The 18779-nt window shown below is 46.1% G+C and overlaps 1 protein-coding gene across 11 annotated transcripts in view; it reads right to left on the bottom strand.

The window, feature by feature from the left end:
- RPH3A (rabphilin 3A) overlaps positions 1–18779 on the bottom strand; it is a 252545-nt gene that overhangs the window by 93897 nt on the left and 139869 nt on the right. For 5 of the 11 annotated variants that reach the window (XM_067014648.1, XM_059040533.2, XM_067014655.1 and 2 more), the window contains exons 1-2: positions 3872–4263; positions 3601–3721 (exon numbers count right to left, since the gene is read on the bottom strand). The exons of 1 other annotated variant lie outside the window; for it this stretch is intronic. The gene's annotated coding sequence lies outside the window, so the exon portion shown is untranslated. 5 more of the 11 variants (XM_067014652.1, XM_067014649.1, XM_067014650.1 and 2 more) reach the window with 2 other exon arrangements.

Genomic DNA, 18779 nt, shown 5'->3' with positions numbered 1-18779 from the left:
TGCTAGAACCGGGATCTAAACCCAAGAGATCTATTTCTAGAGCCCACACTCTTCACCACCACACTGCACCTGAGGAAAATGAGGCTGAGAGAGGTTTAGGGTCTTGCCTGAAGTCACACAGCAAGGAAGCATTGGAGCCAGGATTCAAACTCAGGTCTGGCTGCTCCCAGGGACCCACACTGCAGCCCCTGGAGGCTAAGAAGGCTGGTTAATGAAGCAGACAGGGGTGGGGAACAGGAAGGAGAGGGGGCTATTTCTGTGGTGCCTCCTTCACTCTCCCAGCACATCAAGGATCTCCATCCTGGGTGGCAGCTGAATAATTTAAGCTCATCGGCTCCAGCCCACCACTACTGGGTCCCAGATTTATTTTTATCCCAGGTTACAGCCACAGTGCTTAACAGAAATAAACCATGCTGTTCACTTCTCATCGCCTTTACATCAACTCCGATTTGTCTGCATTCATGATCAGCTCCCCTCTTGAAGGCGATAAAGACCAGAAGACAGGTCCATATGTCATGGTGGTTTTTGTTAGAAAGTCACAAACTCTCTATGACCCACAGAGAGAGAAGGAAAGAGAGGGTTAAATAAAAGTAAATACCACAGCCTACAAATAAACCACCCTAACCAGACCCACAGCCTTAGGCAGCCAGGATGTGTACAGGCAGCAAGAAAAGAGAAAAGGCAGAGCAAGCTGGGGAGACTGACTTCCCAGGCCACCGTTTTGGACTGCAGAATCTCTGGCCGCTGCCTCCCTCCCACCAGTGAGAAAGGAAATGTCCACATTTGTCTCCACGGTTATGCTTCCTGATTACCGGCACAGGATGGAGAGGAGCTGCTGAAAGTCCTCCCCCTGCACCCTGGCTGGGTGTGGGGAGTGGGGGCTGCTGGAGCCAGGAATGAGAGCATAATGCCTTGTCTTTTATGTTGCTGTGCACGACTTACTGTGTGGTCTTGGGCAAGTTGCTTTCCCTCTCTGGGGCCCGTGAAGGGTCAGACTAGATCAGACGTTCCGAACTTGAGGTGCTCAGGTGGGCTATAGGGTATATGCACCTTTTCAGAGTGGAGGTGCTCAAAGGGGTCCTTGGTGTCTCCCTGGGATAAATCTCTATAGGGACTTCAAGTGCTGCCAAACCTGGATGTCTATGCAACTGAAGCCATAAACAAAGAAGACCCCTCTCCAGCTGAGCACAGGATTCTAGGAACCTAGCAAAGTTCTCAAAGGGTCGATCCCCATCCTGATTCACCCAAACAAAACCTCCTCAACACATATGATAAATTCCCAAACACAGTGCTAACCATTCCTAGAAGCGTGTGTGCACACACATGCAAACTCATCGCATGGTCATAGAACCTCAGAGCTGGAAGGGGCCTTGGGGTCACAAAGACCAACTACCTCATTGCAAAGAGGGAGAAACTGAGGCCCAGAAAGGGGAGGCAGAGCTGGGGCTGGAACCCAGGTCTCCTGATCCAAGTCCAAGGCTCTTTCCAGAAGATTCTGTTTCCCTTTCCCTGGTGCACCATAATGCACCAATTCAAATGTGATGAGGGCGGAGGGAGGGCAGCCTCTTGGATCTTAACCACCTCCAAGGAAGTAAGGCTAGGAGGCAGCAAGTAGATGTTCAAAAACACCCACGTGTGGACAGCCCAGTCCCAGCTACCTCAGGTGGGCTGGCATGCACTGCATGGCTGAACCAGTTGTTATAATATATATGTATACCTGAATCACTTTGCTGTACACCTGAAACTCACACAGCACTGTAAGTCAACTATACTTACATATAGATAGATATATAAAAACATATAAATTCTACATATTATATACTCTGTATATTCATATATATTCTACATATTATATATTAGAATATTAAATATATATTACATATTCTAATATATATTTTTCTATAATATATTATATATATATTAATACTTCTGTACTGTATGGTTATATTGCACTGAGGCCCCTGTGGTTCCTTTGATACTCTCCTGTCCCCCTAAACCTCCCCATAATCCAGCAATTAAAGAGTTAACACTCAGCACAGCAGGGGACCCCTAAGATCCCCCACTCCAGGGCCTCAGCCATGGTCCAGTCTGACCAGTTAATGGAAAGTTCAATATTTTAAATATCACCCATGGACAGATCCGTGGCTCCTTATTTGAACCAAATTTCCCTACATTCATCATTCACACTTAGGCTTCCCAGGGAGGAAACAAAGGCAACTTCCTCCTCAAGGTCACCCAACAGGGAAAGCCTAGGATTTTGAGAACCAAATCTTTGGTACTAACCACCGAGCATCCCTCCCCCTCTGCCTCACACATCCTTCCTGAGCAGTCATATGCCCTGGGATTTTGGTGTTCCCACTTGGCCCTGGGGTTGGAGAAAATGACTGAGTGGACTCTGCTTACGCTTGCCAGTCTCTGGGGCTGATATTTTATTCCTCCCACCTCCAAGACCGAGAACTGAAAGAGGAAATCCTTGGGGGTGCAGAACACTGAAGTGGCCCATGAGATAATAGCGAAGATGCTAAAAATAAGGACATTCATTTTCAGAAAGATAGATGTAATCAAAGCAGGAAGCAAAGAAAATCCCCTTTTGATGGGTCACAGATTAGCAGCAAAGGCATTTAAAATTAAATGTGAGTTTTGGATTCAGTTACAAGGGACCTCCCCTTCCCACTCACTAACAGGTTGGTGAGGTTTATTCCATCAGAATAAAGAAACTAGAGCAGGGTATGGTCTGCCCTGGAACAGATCTGAAGCTGGAGCCTGGAGCCTGGAGCCTGGAGCCCTTCCCAAGAATCTGAACAAACATTGTTCCCTTCTTTCCCTACTCTGAGACAGACTCAAGGATAAAGTCCCCTGGGCTGGTGCACCCTCTATACAATCACTTACAGGTTATACCACCTGTGAAAAGAAAACACTGTCTGCTCAGCAGACAGCTGACTGCTCCCCTCTGGCCTGCCTGACCACTCATTCCAAGCAAAATGTGGTCCTTTCATGTCTCCCAGTTCTCTCATTTCAGGAAGCTTAGAACATCCAATCTTGCAAAAAAAGAAACCCCACCACAATTAAATTATTCAACTGTCCCTGGAAGATGGTACTCTCTGAGCCCAGTCCTACGCAAGACTCACTTGGTATGCCTAGGTTACCCTAGGCAAGGGTGAACCCTTCAGCCTTAGGTGACCGTTTCCCATCCAGAGTCAAAGTGCCCACCCACTAGATCAGAACACCCAGTGATCCCCCCATGCCAGGCTGGCCAGCCCCACAAAGGGTTAATTCACTCAGAGAACTGCCGGCTACTTCCAACAGCCTCTGCTGCAAGGGAGAAGACAAATTGGGCAGAAGCCACAATTTTGATCGCATTACCTAAAACATTAGCATATTTTACCCCCACCCTGGGCAGTGAGCAGAAATCTCATTTGGCTTTGGGGTGTCGCTTAGGCGATCAAACACTGCAGAATGTGGGCAAACAAACGTGGTCATTCCTCAACACCCCTCCCCTCCCACCAGCCCTCTATCCCACAAGCTCATGTACACATCTCCTCACAACTGGGATTCCAATACCCCTAGCCCATTTGCACAGTTGAGAAGAATATCACTTACCGCAACACCAGAGGATTGCAGGGGGAATGGGTGAGCCAAATTCTTGCCAACTACTCTCTTCCCTGCCGGGTGGGAAAATGCTAACTCCGGATGACTTGGTTTGAAAGCTCAGCGGAGATGCCTGAAAGAAAATTGTTCATTTGACTCTCCTACTCTTCCCAAAATAAAATCGAAGCAACTGCGTGCGCGCGCGCACACACACACACACACACACACACACACACACCCCAACTACCCCTAAATCATGCAGGTCCATGATGAAAAGAAATACCACTGCCAGAAGAGGAGAAAACTCAGACCACTCAGTGGACAAGGCACACAGTGGCTCCCTCAGACTGCCCTCCACAAGGATGAAGGTTTTTGCTCTGTGAATCAATCAATCTCTCTCTCTCTCTCTCTCTCTCTCTCTCTCTCTCTCCTCTCTCTTTCTCTCTCTCTCTTCCTCTTTCTCTCTGTCGTCCGCGTAGACGACTCCGCGCTGCTGGCAGTGGACGTATCAATTGCTTCCCCAGTGCCGGAATCAGTGGCAGCTGCCGCCACTGCTGCAGAACCCGGTGTGAGCAAGGGAGGGGGCAGCAGCTTCCAGGCGCAAGGGGAACCGAGCCCGCCTTCCACCCGTGATTTAAGTGTGAGGTGCCTGGAGAAAGAGAGGTAGGAGGCCGCGAGGAGAGATTGGGCGCACCAGAGATCCTAGCTGGTCGAAAAGCAATCAGGAGATTGGCGATCAGCACCGCGGACAGCGCTAAAACGCGGCGGCGGATGGGATGGGCGGGAAGCGAACCCTTAGGCTGCGAAGTCAAGTTACTGGATGGTAAGAACAGAAAAGGGGGAGAGTCCAGGGGAGGTGGTGGAGGGGGAACAGGACTTCTCAACATCACACAGTGAAGTCAGTGACAGCCTACCTACCACACATTTGTTCTAATCTTGTCGCTCACTCTCAGAGCAAAGAAGCTGTAACTTCACAGCCCCTTTCCCACACACGCCCCCAGACCTTCACTGCTCATCTCTGCTCAGAAAAGAGTTTGACCCCAGTGTGGGAGCCTCAAAGTGGCTTCTCCCCCCACCCCACAAATCAGCCCAGTTGACCTGTCTTCACCCATATTGCTGCAGATTTCTGACCTACACCTCAGATGCCTCAGAATTCAGAACAGGAAGATGAGGCTTAGGAAATGGAAATTTCTATGGGGCAGAATGGCTTAGTTGAAGTAGCACTTGACAGGTTTCTGGAACCAAGTCTAGCCCCCATACAACCTTGGAAAAGTCACTGAACGTCTCCAAGTCTTATCTGCAAAATGAGCATATGACTATCTGATTTTCCTCAAGACAGGAAGCAAGAAGTTAAAAAGCAACAATAACGGGCTTCCCTGGTGGCACAGTGGTTGAGAGTCCGCCTGCCGATGCAAGGGACACGGGTTCGTGCCCCGGTCCGGGAGGATCCCACATGCCGCGGAGCAGCTGGGCCCGTGAGCCACGGCTGCTGAGCCTGTGCTCCACAACGGGAGAGGCCACAACAGTGAGAGGCCCGCGTACGGAAAAAAAAAAAAAAAAAGCAACAGTAAGAACACCCAAGTTGTGGGTTGGTATAATCCCATGATCCATAACCTGTCCTGTGATTCAAATGTCTTGACAAAAGGAGAAAGGAATTGACAGCCAATCCGGAATGGTGTGTGCCAGCCTCACCTTTCAGCTTACAGTCTGAGTGGGATGAAGTCGGGAGATTACAGAAGGTCTAAAGCAGACAGCAGAGCCATAGCCAAAGATCTATCCCCAAAAGACCCAGATTCATCTTCTGAAGTGAAACCACTATATGGACAAGAAAATAAAATCATGAAAAAGAGAAATATACAAAGAGAAATTGATTCCCATGGCTTCCAATGTTCCAGATCTCAAGGGTCTTATTCCTGCTTATCGTGAGGAAAGGGCAGGAAATCTCAAATAGGCCAAGACCTGTTTAGAACTTCTCTGCAAAGTAAATAAGAACCCTCTTTACTGGGGACCCGTCTCTAAACGGTCCCACTTAGATGGTCCAGGGTGAGCCACCACATTTGTCACTTAATCCCCCTCCCCACCTTGAAAAGTAGAACTTAAAATGTCAGGATCTTAGAGACCATTTAGAACTTCACTTTATAGATGGTCATGATGCTGGTGGTGGTGATGGTCTTGTGGTGATGCTGGTGGTGATGCTGGCGGTAGTGATGATGATGGCAGCTATCATTTATCAAGAATCAACTACACACCAGCCCTTCTGCTAGGAACTTTACATGTGTCATCTCCTTGAATCCTCACCATGACCTTTTGAGGGAACTATGATTATCTCCACTTTACAGATGAGGAAACTGAGACTCAAGAAATTAATTATCTTGCATAAGTTTATACAGTAAGTGGCAGACACAGGATTGAAACCCAGGGTTGTATGATTCCAAAGCCCATGCTTCAGAATGTCTCTCTCAGAGTCAAGTTCAAATGCATGCTACAGTTTTTTGGCAGGACTTCATTGAATCTTTTCTAGGAAGATCCTCTGACATAGGTTTAATGCCCTCACTGTACACATGGAGAAACTGGGGACCAGAGAGGGACAGTGATTTGCCCATAGCCAAAGAGCTAGAAAGTGGCAGAGTTGAGTCTAGAACTCAGGCTTTTCAGATGCCAGGTCCTGTGTTCCAGTGTCTAGAATAGTGTCAGGTATATGGTAGGCCCTCAATAAACATCTGAAGAGTGATTCAAGAAGCCCACACAGGATGCTGGTGGTGGAATCAGAATCCGATTAGTTCCAAGCCTTTTGGCTCCCAGTCCCAAGGAATCTCTACCCGCACCTCACAGCTTCCCTGGCATTAGGCACATGTTCTGGGAGGGTCTGTCATGAATTCAGATCACCCTTAGGGAATGAAAATAGCTACAACCTGCTAAATGTCTAGACATCTACCACCTGTACTAAGCACCTTACAGTTGCCACTTCCAGTCTTCATAACTACGAGGTGGGTGCTATTATTGTCCCATTTTCAGTTGTTGAGACTGAGACTCAGACACGTGAAGGAAAGCCCTGAAACTCACACAGGCAAGGAGTGGCACAGGCAGGGATGCAAATCCTGGGTCTGTCTGACTCCAAGGCCTCTGTTTTTGCCACCCTGCTAGTTTTTTCCTCAGACTGCCCGCCCCACCCCTCACCACCCACACACACACCCGCACAACCCCCCACCCCCGCCCCGCCCGCCCAAGAGGCCCCTGTTGGAGTGTAAATGAGGCCTGAGTTCCCCCCTCCCCCACCCCTGGTTTCAACCTGAGCAGTTGTGCTTTTAAATGTTTTGCATACTGGGCAGCTGCCCAAGCCTTCACTGGAACAGAGCTTTGCAGCAAAATTAAAAAGTAATAATATGGTTGAAACCAGAGCTCTGCACCTTCCCTGGTGACCATGCCATCTAGGAACTAGCTCTGCCTTCTCAGGGAATCTTGCCTCCAGCCTTCCCACCTCCCTGTTCACCATCTCCAAATCCCTCTTCTGTTCTGAGAGCTTCTGGAGAACTCTTCATTCAAAGAACCAGCTGCTGCTGTAAGCTCTGACAGCTCTGCTGCAGGGAGACGCCTGGAAACCAGACACCCCAAGGCCGAGCCCAACCAGGCTCTGGTCCTCTCAAGGATGGAGCACTGCAAAGGGATTTCTCAGTGCCTTGGATTCAGCAAGCTGCCCTGTCCGGTCCTTGGTCTGCTGAGGCCAGAGGCAGCCCATTAAGACTCTCCATCACCCCCAGAGTAGACAAGCACTGACGATGGTGGTAATAACTATAACAAAACTACCCACTATGTTCTGGGTGACTTGTGTGTACCACGCTGTTATTTCACCCTCACAAGGATCCTATGTGTTAAGATGGTGATTGTTTTATTTCCATTTTACAAATGAGAAAACTGAGACTCAGTTGCCTAAAACAACTAGCCCATTAGTTCATAAGTGGTGGCATTGGGATTTGAACGAAGGTCCTCTAAGTTTATAACTATTATGCTATATGGCATCCTAGTTATAACTGCCTCTTCCATTTATTTTGGGTGCTTATGATTCACCAGGTGACATGTTTTATCACCCCAGCACTATTCATGACTTATAACAGTGAAGTGAAGTTGTACTACATTATTTGCCTATCTCAGAGATGAGGAAATTAGACACAAAGAGGCCAGGTGATGTGCCTAACGTAATTCAGCTAGGAAGAGAGGGCAGGGCAGGGTGCACATCCGCACAGTTTATCTCAGGGCCCACGTGCTCTACTGTCTCCCAAAGAAATGAATGGTGCTGAATTTGCCCAGAAAGAAAGAATGTTCCCATTTCACTTGGCAAGTGGGGTAGAATAATGGCCCCCAAAGACGTCCACAACCTCATCCTCAGAAGTGGTGAACATGTTACCTTACATGGCAAACAGCACTTTACAGGTATGATTAAGTTAAGGATCTTGAGATAAAGCGATTACCCTGAGTTATCTGGGTGGGCCCAATGTAATCACAAAAATTCTTATAAGGGGACAGGGAGGCAGGAGGGTCAGAGAGGAGCAGTGATAACGGAGTGTAGGATTGAGAGAGAGACCCTATGTTATTGGCCTTGAAGATGGAGGAAGAGGCCACAAGCCAAGGAATGAGGGAAGCCTCTAAAAGCTATTAAAGGCAAGGAAACAGATTCTCCCTTAGAGCCTCCAGAAGGAGCACAGCCCTGCCAGCACCTTGATTTTAGGACTTCTGCCCTCCAAAACTGTAAGACAATAAATCCGTGTTGTTGCAAGCCCCTAAGTTTGTTGTTATTTGTTACAGAAGCCACAGGAAACCAACAGCAAGCTTGCATACTGAAGAGCATGCTGTGTAGGACACTACAAAGAGAAGCCCATAGCACACCAACCTTAGGAATCACAACTGAGCTCCCTTTTGGCCAGAGGATCCAGTGCTTTAATCATAACACTGCCTGTTCTAAACAATACAGTGTACATGTGTGTGCACGTGCACGTGCACCTGCACATGTGTGCACACAGAAGGAGGCCGTACAAGAGGAAAGATTCATGCTCAAAGCCTCAGCCTGACCGTCAAGCTCTGTCGCTGGATGGCACTGCCAGGGCACAACATGCTTTACTCACTTCCTTCCTCTCTTTAAGAGCCTGCAGGGAAATGTTATCATCAGGAACACAAAAGAGAAGAAATGTCACAGGGCAGCTTTCCAGGAGCACAACTCATCAGAGGAGATCAGTCAAAGACAAAACAAGTAGATGGAGCAAAGAGACAGGAGAGCAAGAAAAAGAAAGAAAGAGAATGAGCTAAAGAGGGAGAGAGCTAACTGCTGTGTCCCTGAGGTTGGCCTTTGTGCCCCAACGGATCCCATCTCACCGGGGCAAGTCTTGGGAAAGTCCATTAGCCCCCTTAGGAGAAAACAGGGTAATTACAGAGAAGATGTTGCAGGACTTGGCGAAACAAGCTTTTATGATAAAGTCAACAAGGATTATTTATTAATCAGTCAATTCAGTGTTATCAGGCAAGGTACTTCTAGGGGAAAGAAACTTGGACTTGCCTTCTGGTGCTCTGAGCTTGATCCTTGGCTTCCCCACTCACCAGCTGTGTCACCTCGGGCATGTCACCTGCATGTTCTGAACCTCAGTTTTGTCAACTGTGAAGTGGGAGTGCAACACCTTTGCCACCTACCTACCAATGTGGCTAGGACGTTTCACTGAGCTAATGGATGTGGATGAGTGTTGTATCCTCTAAATAACAAGTAGCAGCTACCATTTATTAAGCACCTACTGTGTGCTGGGTGCTTAACTAGGCTTTCTTCCTCATGGAGTGTAGTTAAGCATCCAGCCCCAAACCACCACCGGTACTGGAGGAAGGAGCATCAGCAGAGACAGTATAATGAAATGGTTAAAAAGCCAGGTTTTATGGTAAGGTTACCTAGGTTCCAATTTGGCTCTGCCACATACTAACCCTCTCTGTGCCTCAGTGGCCCCCTAAGTAAGGCAGAGATTATAACAGTACTTCCTCATATGGCTGTCATGAGGATCAAATTAGCTAATGTATGTAAATCACAGAAGAGTTCCTGGCATATAGGAAGCCCTATGTGTATCATCTTTGTTTATTATCGTTACTATTGTGATGATGATTATTACTGAGGAGAGCTGTTTTCCCAAGGGTGATACATGCTGTGCTGAGAAACAAAACATGATGTTAGGTGGCCTATAGACACATTTTCTTAAGGTTTTAATGTTACTTATTTATTTTAAAGTGCATTAGAAAAAAATATTGTATTTCCATTTCTAATAGTGACATAATGTTTTCTTCTATGCAAGTATACTTAAGTTGCTGTAATGTGAGGCAAAAATAAGTTTGGTTTTCTCTTTTATCCCTAGCACCTGAAGAGCATTATCGGCCCTGAGTCTGTCCTCTAGGTATGCTGGACTTACCCAACTGCCCCCCTCACACACACCCTTAGCAACTGTGTCTCTCAGGGGTGTGGTTTCCCAGTTACTCGAGGAAATCCAGAAGCATGGTCTAATGCCAAGAAAATCAAGGAAGCATGCAGAATCTTTGCGCACCCAAGTCCCCTCCAGAATTTGCTCCTGGTCTATAACAAATAAATAACTAACACTTATCGAAGACTAACCATTTGTTTGTCCCTCATCTGAGCTCCTGAAATACAGCCTAACCTTCTCCCTGGATCCAGCCTACATTATAATCGGTTCTCCCATCAGACTGAATATTCCAAGAACACACTTCAGTCTTGTGTATCTCTAAGTTCTCAGGGTCCAGAACCAATGTGATGTCTGGTTGATGCTGAATAAGCGAATTACTCTGAGAATGTTTAATGTTTGTATCTTTTATCTTATCATAATCTCAGGAAGGGGGCATCTGACCACCTGAAATTGCATGTTTAGTCATGATAAATGGAATATGCCAGCAGTTTGTGGGATTCTGCAAGGAGCTCCATATCTTCAAGATGCTGCTAGCTTTGAACAATTTTAGGAGGACCTGGGCTAGATCATCACCCAAGTTGATCAATGCCAGAGTTGCTGGCTACAGGGAGAAAGCAGAACAAGCTAGAAGAGGCCAGGAAACTCGCCTGAGGAGTGAGATCTGAGCTGGTTGAATTTAGACACGTAGAAAGAAAAGAGTAGAGTGAGGAAGAGCAGCTGGAGAAAAAAGCTCAGCTGTCCTGACGCCCACCAAGGCGTGAAGGGTGGAGGAGACTGACATTTGCTAGAAGAATCCATACTTTCATAAGAAGCTTTAAGCTCTGACTTAAAAAAAAACAAAACAAAACAGGAATCCATAATGGAGGAATCCCAGGTACTCTGACTGGAGGTGGGGAGGTCAGGAGAGGCAGAACTATATCCTGTTAGGTCTTTCAAAGCACACCTCTAAGAAGACCCTCTCAAAACCCCAGTCTGGCTTTTCCCTTGAAATAAATAAACCAGATTCCTCACTTCTGCTGGGAACAGGTAGCTTTCGGCGTCTTCCAGTCATTAGCTAGTATGAGGGAGGGAGCAAAGGGAAAGCTGGCTCCTCATGAAGTGACTTAGATACTCACCAAGCACCTAGCAGAATGACTGAGAGGGAGTTGGCTTTGAGTCCCACCTTTTCCACTCACTGACTGTGTGACCTTGGGCAAGTCACTTCACCTCTCTGAGCCTTAGCATCCTCATCTGTATGGGGATAATAATAATACCTACAGCATAGGTTTCTCTCATTCAGTGAGATAAAATATGTGAAGTGCCTGGCACATAGTAAGCGCTCAACGCATTAGTTGTTGCCATTATTAGTACTGTCCTCATTTTACTGTTTTTTATCATTACCTTCTGCCAGATGCTGGGGGTACTGAAATGAGTAAGATTCTACCCCTCCATGCTACAGGCCAGCCAGAGAGATAGAAAAGAGTCCCCCAAATTACAAAATAGTGTGTGACAAGCACTATAAAAGAGCCGTGAGAAGCATACTACAGAGAGGACACTTATTTCTGTTGTGTGTGTGCGGCGGGGAGATGCAGAACAAGGTTACCTCCGCTGGAGCCCAGGGAAGTGGATGGGTGGCAAGGGGGGCATATGCCACGTGACCCGCCTCTCAGTGTCCCAAGCTTTCCTCCCTCCCTACTCCAGTACTTGCTTCAACATCTGGGGGGCACCTCTCCTCCAAGGAGATTTCTCAACACCACATTTATGTATGTAATCCTAACAAGACACGACAGATATCCAGCGGGCTTGAAAAAGGAAGAGGCTAGCTCTCCCCACCAATCCCATTTGGCCAAGCAGGCAAGGCAGTGAAAAGTGCTATGGAAGTGGTGAGAGGCCACCTCTCAGGAAGCAGACTGGTGATCAGATTAGCTGATCGGTAGGTGGCAACGTACGTCGGCACAGCCTTCCTGGAGGGTGGTCTAGCTCTATGTGTCCAAAACCTTAAAAATTACACACACCTACCATTTTGACCCATGAGACTCTCTTGACAAATTTAACCTAAAGAAATAATTAGATGAATGTACAGAGATTATCATCACGACAATGCTTATAATGGTGACAAATTGGAAACAACCTACATGTCCAACAACAGGAGGGTCATTTAAATCAATGTGGTATATTCCATACCAGGGGAGGTGAAGCAGCCCCACACCTTGATAGTCTTGGTATAACCTTAAACAGATGTAATCTCCATATTTTTTTAAAAACCCTACAAAATGGTATATATGGTTTGACCCCATTAATAAATATGGTCCCCGGGAAGAGAGAAATGCTAGAAAGGTCCTTCTACGTGCACATTATATCCCTCCTTCAAAGTCCTGGTCAGGCATTCATTTATTCACTCAGCAAACATGCTGAGAGCCAACTTATGTGCCGGACGCTGGGGATACAGAAGGATGCAAAAGTAATACCATCCCTGCTCTTGCCAAGCTTAGAGACTCAAAGGTCACTTCCTCCAGGGAGACCCTTCTGATAGTTCCTCTTTTCTGATCCCTGACTGCTCCCCCCCCAGAATTTATGAAGGTTGATAACAACAATTTCCTAAGACCTTAGCTAAGTTCTTTACATGCAGGATATTGTTTAATGATTACAGCAACCCTGGAAAATAAAGGACCTAGACTAGATCATCACCCCAGAAAATCAATGCCAGAGTTGCTAGCTACATCCAGATAGCAGTTCCTTGAGGACAGGGGACTACATCTGTCTTATGTACCTAACAGGATAAATACTAAATAAACAGCTGAATGAATGAATGAAAAAGGGCATAATTTTTGCTAGCCATTTATTTCCTGGATAAAAGGTTTTTCCCCTGGGCTGGATGCCTATAGCTCACTGAGCCTTCCAAGATCATCACCACACCCAGGAAACTGCAAAGAAATTGAGCAGAAATTCAGTCCACCCATTCACCCAGGGCCCCTCTCATGGATCTGGAACACACTGAAGAGGAGGATAGGAGCAAAGATGGGAAGTGATGGCTGTGGAGGAGGTCAGCTGCAGATCTCCTGCCCCAGAGCTGATGCTTCTAAAGCTGCAGCCACATGGGACATTCCTGCTCATTCAGACAGCAAACCCAGGAACCTCACGCCAACCCTTTCTAGCACAGGAAACAAAGAGAGAGAAAGCCACAGGGGACAAGAATCTGGCTGCATTTGAAAATGCCTACTGTTTTTTCAGGGGAGCCAGATAAGTTCCAGAGGGTACTTTTCATAAGAATTTGTATGTCATTCTCTAGTCAACCTTAAGGGGCATCAAAGCACAAAATCATTTCTCCTCCTTGGCCCACTGTGATATTGCCATAATTCATTGCAGGGAAAGGGAGAGGAGATTCTTAGCCTCTCCATCCTCACATGTAAAATGGGAGTAAGGGTATCTACTTTCCTAGATGTTTATAAGGATCAAAGGGGATTGAAACACATGAAAGGACCCAGTAAAAAGCTCAGCAAGGGCTTCCCTGGTGGCGCAGTGGTTGAGAGTCCGCCTGCCGATGCAGGGGACGCGGGTTCGTGTCCCGGTCCGGGAAGATCCCACATGCCGCGGAGCGGCTGGGCCCGTGAGCCATGGCCGCTGAGCCTGCGCGTCTGGAGCCTGTGCTCCGCAACGGGAGAGGCCACAGCGGTGAGAGGCCCGCGTACAGTCAAAAAAAAAAAAAAAAAGCAAAAAAAAAAAACCTCAGCAAATAGTAAGAGTTCAAAGTATGCCTGTTCAGGGACTTCCCTGGTGGCGCAGTGGTTAAGACTCCACGCTCCCAATGCAGGGGGCCCGGGTTTGATCCCTGGTCAGGGAACTAGATCCCACATGCATGCTGCAACTAAGAGTTCGCATGCCACAACTAAGGAGCCTGCCTGCGGCACCTAAGACTGGGCACAACAAAATATAAGTAAATAAATTAATTAAAAGAATGCCTGTTCAGTCTGAAGGCAGTAAAAATCACCACAGAAACGCCATTGTTATCTGGAAAAACACTCCTTTCCAATGTATTGAGATTACATTTATCACCCTATCCTTCTCAAGAGATTTGATTGAATGGACACGGGGCAGGTAAGTTTTAAAGAAAGAAGAGAAAAATGAGGGATCATGAGGTGTTTTCTCAGAGGTGAGGTCAAAGTGAGCCTCACGAAGAGAAATATTATGTGAGTTCTGGCTACACAGAGAGGAGAAAAGGGGGGAGAGACAAGGAATAAGAAAAGTAAGACATACTAACAGAAGAAGCTTTGCTAACTTCACAGAAGACCTCACAGCACAGTGGGGAAACAAGAGATGTGGCATCAGAAGACCTGAGTTATAATCAGTGCATATGTGGCTGCAAGAAACAGAAACCCCTCCAAGTAGCTGGAGTGAAAAGAGAGGCTTATTGTAAAGACAGATCTCATTGAGTCCAATCTCCAGCCTCTTAGCCATTATCAACTCACCAGTAAACTTCAGTTGCCTCCTCCAAGCTTATGTCCTTACAGTGCATTCTCTGCATACAACCAAAGGCATATATCTTCAAAACCAAACCAAAACATGTCATTCCCTCTCCTAAAATCCTCTCTGGTATCTTCCCACTGTACTTTTTTTTAAAAAAGATTTTACCTGCCCTACAGGTCCTGTATCATCTGCCCCCTACTCCCACTGTGTGCTTCTCTGCTCTCACCTCCTACTACCCTTCCCTCTCTCACTATGCTTTGGCCTCAGGCCTTTGTTCTGTTTATTGAACACCCAAACTTGTTCCCACCCCAGGGCCTTTGCACCAGCCATTCCTTCTGCCTGGACTGCACTTCCTCCTGTTCTTTGCATGCCAGGTTTCCTTCTTGCCCATCAGGTACAGTTTAAGTCACTTCCTCAGAGAGGCCTTCTCTGATCACCTCCCCCTCATTGCCTATTTTGGTTTTCTGCATAGCAGTTATCACCATCTGATGGTTTATTATTAAACTGTGTAGACACATAGTCTGTTCTTCTTATAAGAATACAAGTTTCATGAGATCAGACACCTAAGAGCCTTTACAGCTATACCGCTAAAACCTAGAATAGTATCTGATATATAACAGATGCTCAATAAGAATTTGTTGGATGGATGGATAGATGGATGAATGGGTGGATGGATGGATGGACAGATATATCCAGGGACAGGATATAATTTGAAAGAGGTACATCATAAACTAAGGTTTCTCTCTATCTCTGAATGGCCCCAGAGTATTTCTTTGCTTTTGCTTCTCTGCCTCTTGTCTCTTTTCTTAAATAAACTTTTTTATTTTGTAATGTTTATAGGTTTACAGAAAAGCTGTGAGTTCCCATATACCTTTCATTCATCTTTTCCTTATGTTAACATCTTACATTACCATGGTACATTTGTCAAAACTAAGAAATTAACATTGGTACAATACTAACTGACTTCATTAGATTTTACTTATGTCTTTTTTGGTCGTTCTATGATCCAACATTGCATTTAGTCATCTCATCTCTTAAACGCCTCCAATCTGTGAATTTCTCAGTCTTTCCTTGTTCCATGAGCATGACACTTTTGATGAGTACTGATCAGATATTCTGTATAATATCTCCCCAATTTGGTTTTTTTTGGATGATTTTCATGATTAGACTGGAGTTATGGACTTTGAGCAAGAATCCCTTCTTATCACAGCCCATCGGGGGGTATATGGTATCAACATGACTATGTCTCTTTTTCAGACACTATCCTTGGACTTGCATATGACGCAAATCTTCTTGGCCCAGCATTTCTATGCCTCTACTAATTCACCACAGACTCTGTGGCTTTGGATTTATCCAATCAGCAATGCCCATGGTGCTGGGTGGGGGGCAGAGTCACACAGCATGAACAGAGAGGGGAACCAGAGGGGTGACAGGTTCTTTTAAGAGGGTGTCAGTGTCCTAGGGCCACCATAACAAATTACCACTAACTGGATGGCTAAAACCACAGACTTACTCTCTCACAGTTCTGGAGGCTAGAAGTCCAAATCAAGGTGTCAACAAGGCCATGCTCTCTCTTGAAGGCTGTAGAGAAGAACCTGTTCCATGAATCTCTCCTACCTTCTGGTGGTTGCTGACAATCCTTGGTAATCCTTGGCTTGTGGCTACATCACTCCAATCTCTACCTCTGCCACCACATGGCCTTCTCCCCTCTGTCTCTTCCGTGGCTGTGTCCTCATCTTTTCTTCTTAGAAGGACACCAGTCACACTGGATTTAGAGCCCACCGTAATCCAGCATGGCCTCATCTTAACGTAACTAATTATATCTGCAAAGACTCTATTTCTAAATAAGGTTACACTCTGAGGTTCCAGGTGGACATGAATTTGGGGGATGCAATTCAACTGAGTGCAGAGGGGTTATGATAGGTAAGGACGCAGGTCAGGATCTGAGTCCAGCTCTTCACTAACTGGTGGAGCGGAGCACCTTGGACAAATCATCACCTCTCCTGTATTACCTTCCCCATCTGTAAAATGGGAAAAGGTGATGACAATATTATTTGTATGACAGGCATTAACTAAGCCAAGGCCTATTATAGCACCTCTTAATCTATGATATACTTTATAAATATGAGTTATTATCTGTGAGAGCCATGAGAAAGTGCCTTATAGAACTTCAGCTACAGGAAGCGTAACTGACTGAGGGCCCCAGCGGCTGTGCTCTCAAATCCACTGGTGCAAACAAGGCCACGCTTCTCATAGGCTGTTCCCAGCCAGTAACCGAACACAGCAGGAATACTAAAACAGGCCTAATCAGGGAGACATGGGACTCCTCTGACAGAGACTGACAGGAAAGGCCTCCTGACGCCTTGCTGGAACTTCCTTACAATGCACGGGAGTCTAGGACACTCCCACTGAATCTTACTTCCCTCGGGGTCTGATGGCTCTCCAAGCCTTCCCAGCTCCCTTTCTATTTTCTCCCATAGGTGTTTCTGTTAATTAAATCCTTGCATATTTAATCCCGTCTTGGTGTCTGCTTCCTGAAGGACCCAGACTAGCGCATGATCCCCAAATCATCTGTTACCTTTGCCCAAGCAGCACACGTTTCCCTGCTCCTGACTGCCTTTCAAGTAACTCACTTCTCCCCCATAGTTGGTCCATGAGGTCTGGGTGGAGCTGATGCCTCCCTCTACTCCAGGGGCTGGCACATGCCCAAGCCTGACCAATGTATCTATTGAATTGGCCATAACAGCCAATGTCTGGTACAGAGAAGGGCATGTGACCCCATGCAAGCCAATGAGATTCCTATCTGAAACTTTGCTAGTGCTCTTAGGAAGAAGGCATACCTTCTACATTGGATTGCTAAGCTGGTAGAATGTAAGTCTGGAGCCGCTGAAGGGAATCTTTGCCTCCCTCCAGCCTGAGACTGAAGTCTGTGCAAAAGAGAGAGCGATGTGAGAAACTGATTCCTGATGCCATTATTTGAGTGCCTGGATCCAGCCATGCCTGAAGCTCCTACACTTGTCCATAATATAAGCCAATATATTCCTTTCTTGTTTTTTGTTTTGGTGTTTTTTCTTTCTTTTTTTTTTTTTGCTTTAGCCTATTTGAGTGTTCCAACTAAAAAAATTAAATTCATAATTTTCCCGACATCACTCTTCAAAGTGAGGGCCAGAGGATGAGATTGGGGTTTCTACAGAAGAACTACAAAGTCAAGTAAACATCAAGGATGGACAAAATGGATTCCTTTAATTCCATGTGTGAACTACTTTCAGAGTGTCAGAAGGATTAAAGAGAAAAAAAGAAACAACCAAAGAAGCATCAGTGGGAGCCAGTTTGGCTTTAGGCTGCTTTTTAAAGAAAGCCTCTCCACAATTAGGATTTCCAAATATAATCCCTCTCTCATTCGACAGAACCCAGTACCTAGACAGCTACTTCTAAAAGTAAGAGAAAGAAAACCTGTCTGTTTTCTGATGATTCACACATTTCATCCCTGGCTCTTCTGTTTTGGGGTAGAACTCAAAAGAGGTGTTTCCCTTCTTTTAAAAAATTAAAATATGTGGAGGTTTATATCAATAAATTTGTTCTGCTCTTCTCCCTACATGTAGATTCCTTTTTGCAAATGCGGGTGCCTCCCATTTGGAAAGGAGGCTGATGTCAGGTCCATAATATCAACCACGTTGAGGTTTATCCCACATGGTGAAAAGCATCTTGGCCATTCTTTCCTTGGCAATAAACAAGAGCCCCAACAAAGCCAAGACTCAATGATCCTTTTTCTCTTACCTCAACTAGGAGCACCCAGCCTGCTTGAGGCGTTGTGAGCAGGACTATAGAATTTAGCATAACTGCAGCCTGTGAGGCATTTCTAACTGGGGACTCAATCTCTCTCCTTTGCAAATAAAAGCAAATAACAAACCACTAACATTTGGCTGCTGCATCATTAATTAACATGAGGAGACCAAACCTCATTAGGCAATTAATTCCACTTTCTTGAGTAAATGCAGATGGCAAACGAAGGTCTGTCTTATGTTAGGACCCTCTGCCCCTGTTTCAGATGTGTCTCTTTCCCTGGCACAGCTTTGATGGCAAAAAGCAAAGGCACCTACGTGTTCTTTAAATAGATCTCTGCCCTGGCTGCCTTGACAGCTAATGGTCAAAGGACGCTAACACACAGTGGCATCTGTGTTCGCAAAATCAAGGAAATTTTCCATCAACTGACTTGCTCCTTTATTAAGCGGAAAAGCAATCAGGTATGCAGGAGCAAAGCTTGGCTCGGGGATCTGAACCTCTGAACTGCACTGAGCAGATTGCCCA

This window comes from Kogia breviceps, chromosome 15 (genome assembly GCF_026419965.1).
Source record: "Kogia breviceps isolate mKogBre1 chromosome 15, mKogBre1 haplotype 1, whole genome shotgun sequence".
NCBI classification, from domain to species: Eukaryota; Metazoa; Chordata; class Mammalia; order Artiodactyla; family Physeteridae; genus Kogia; species Kogia breviceps.
This window is presented reverse-complemented; position numbering and strand designations above follow the sequence as displayed.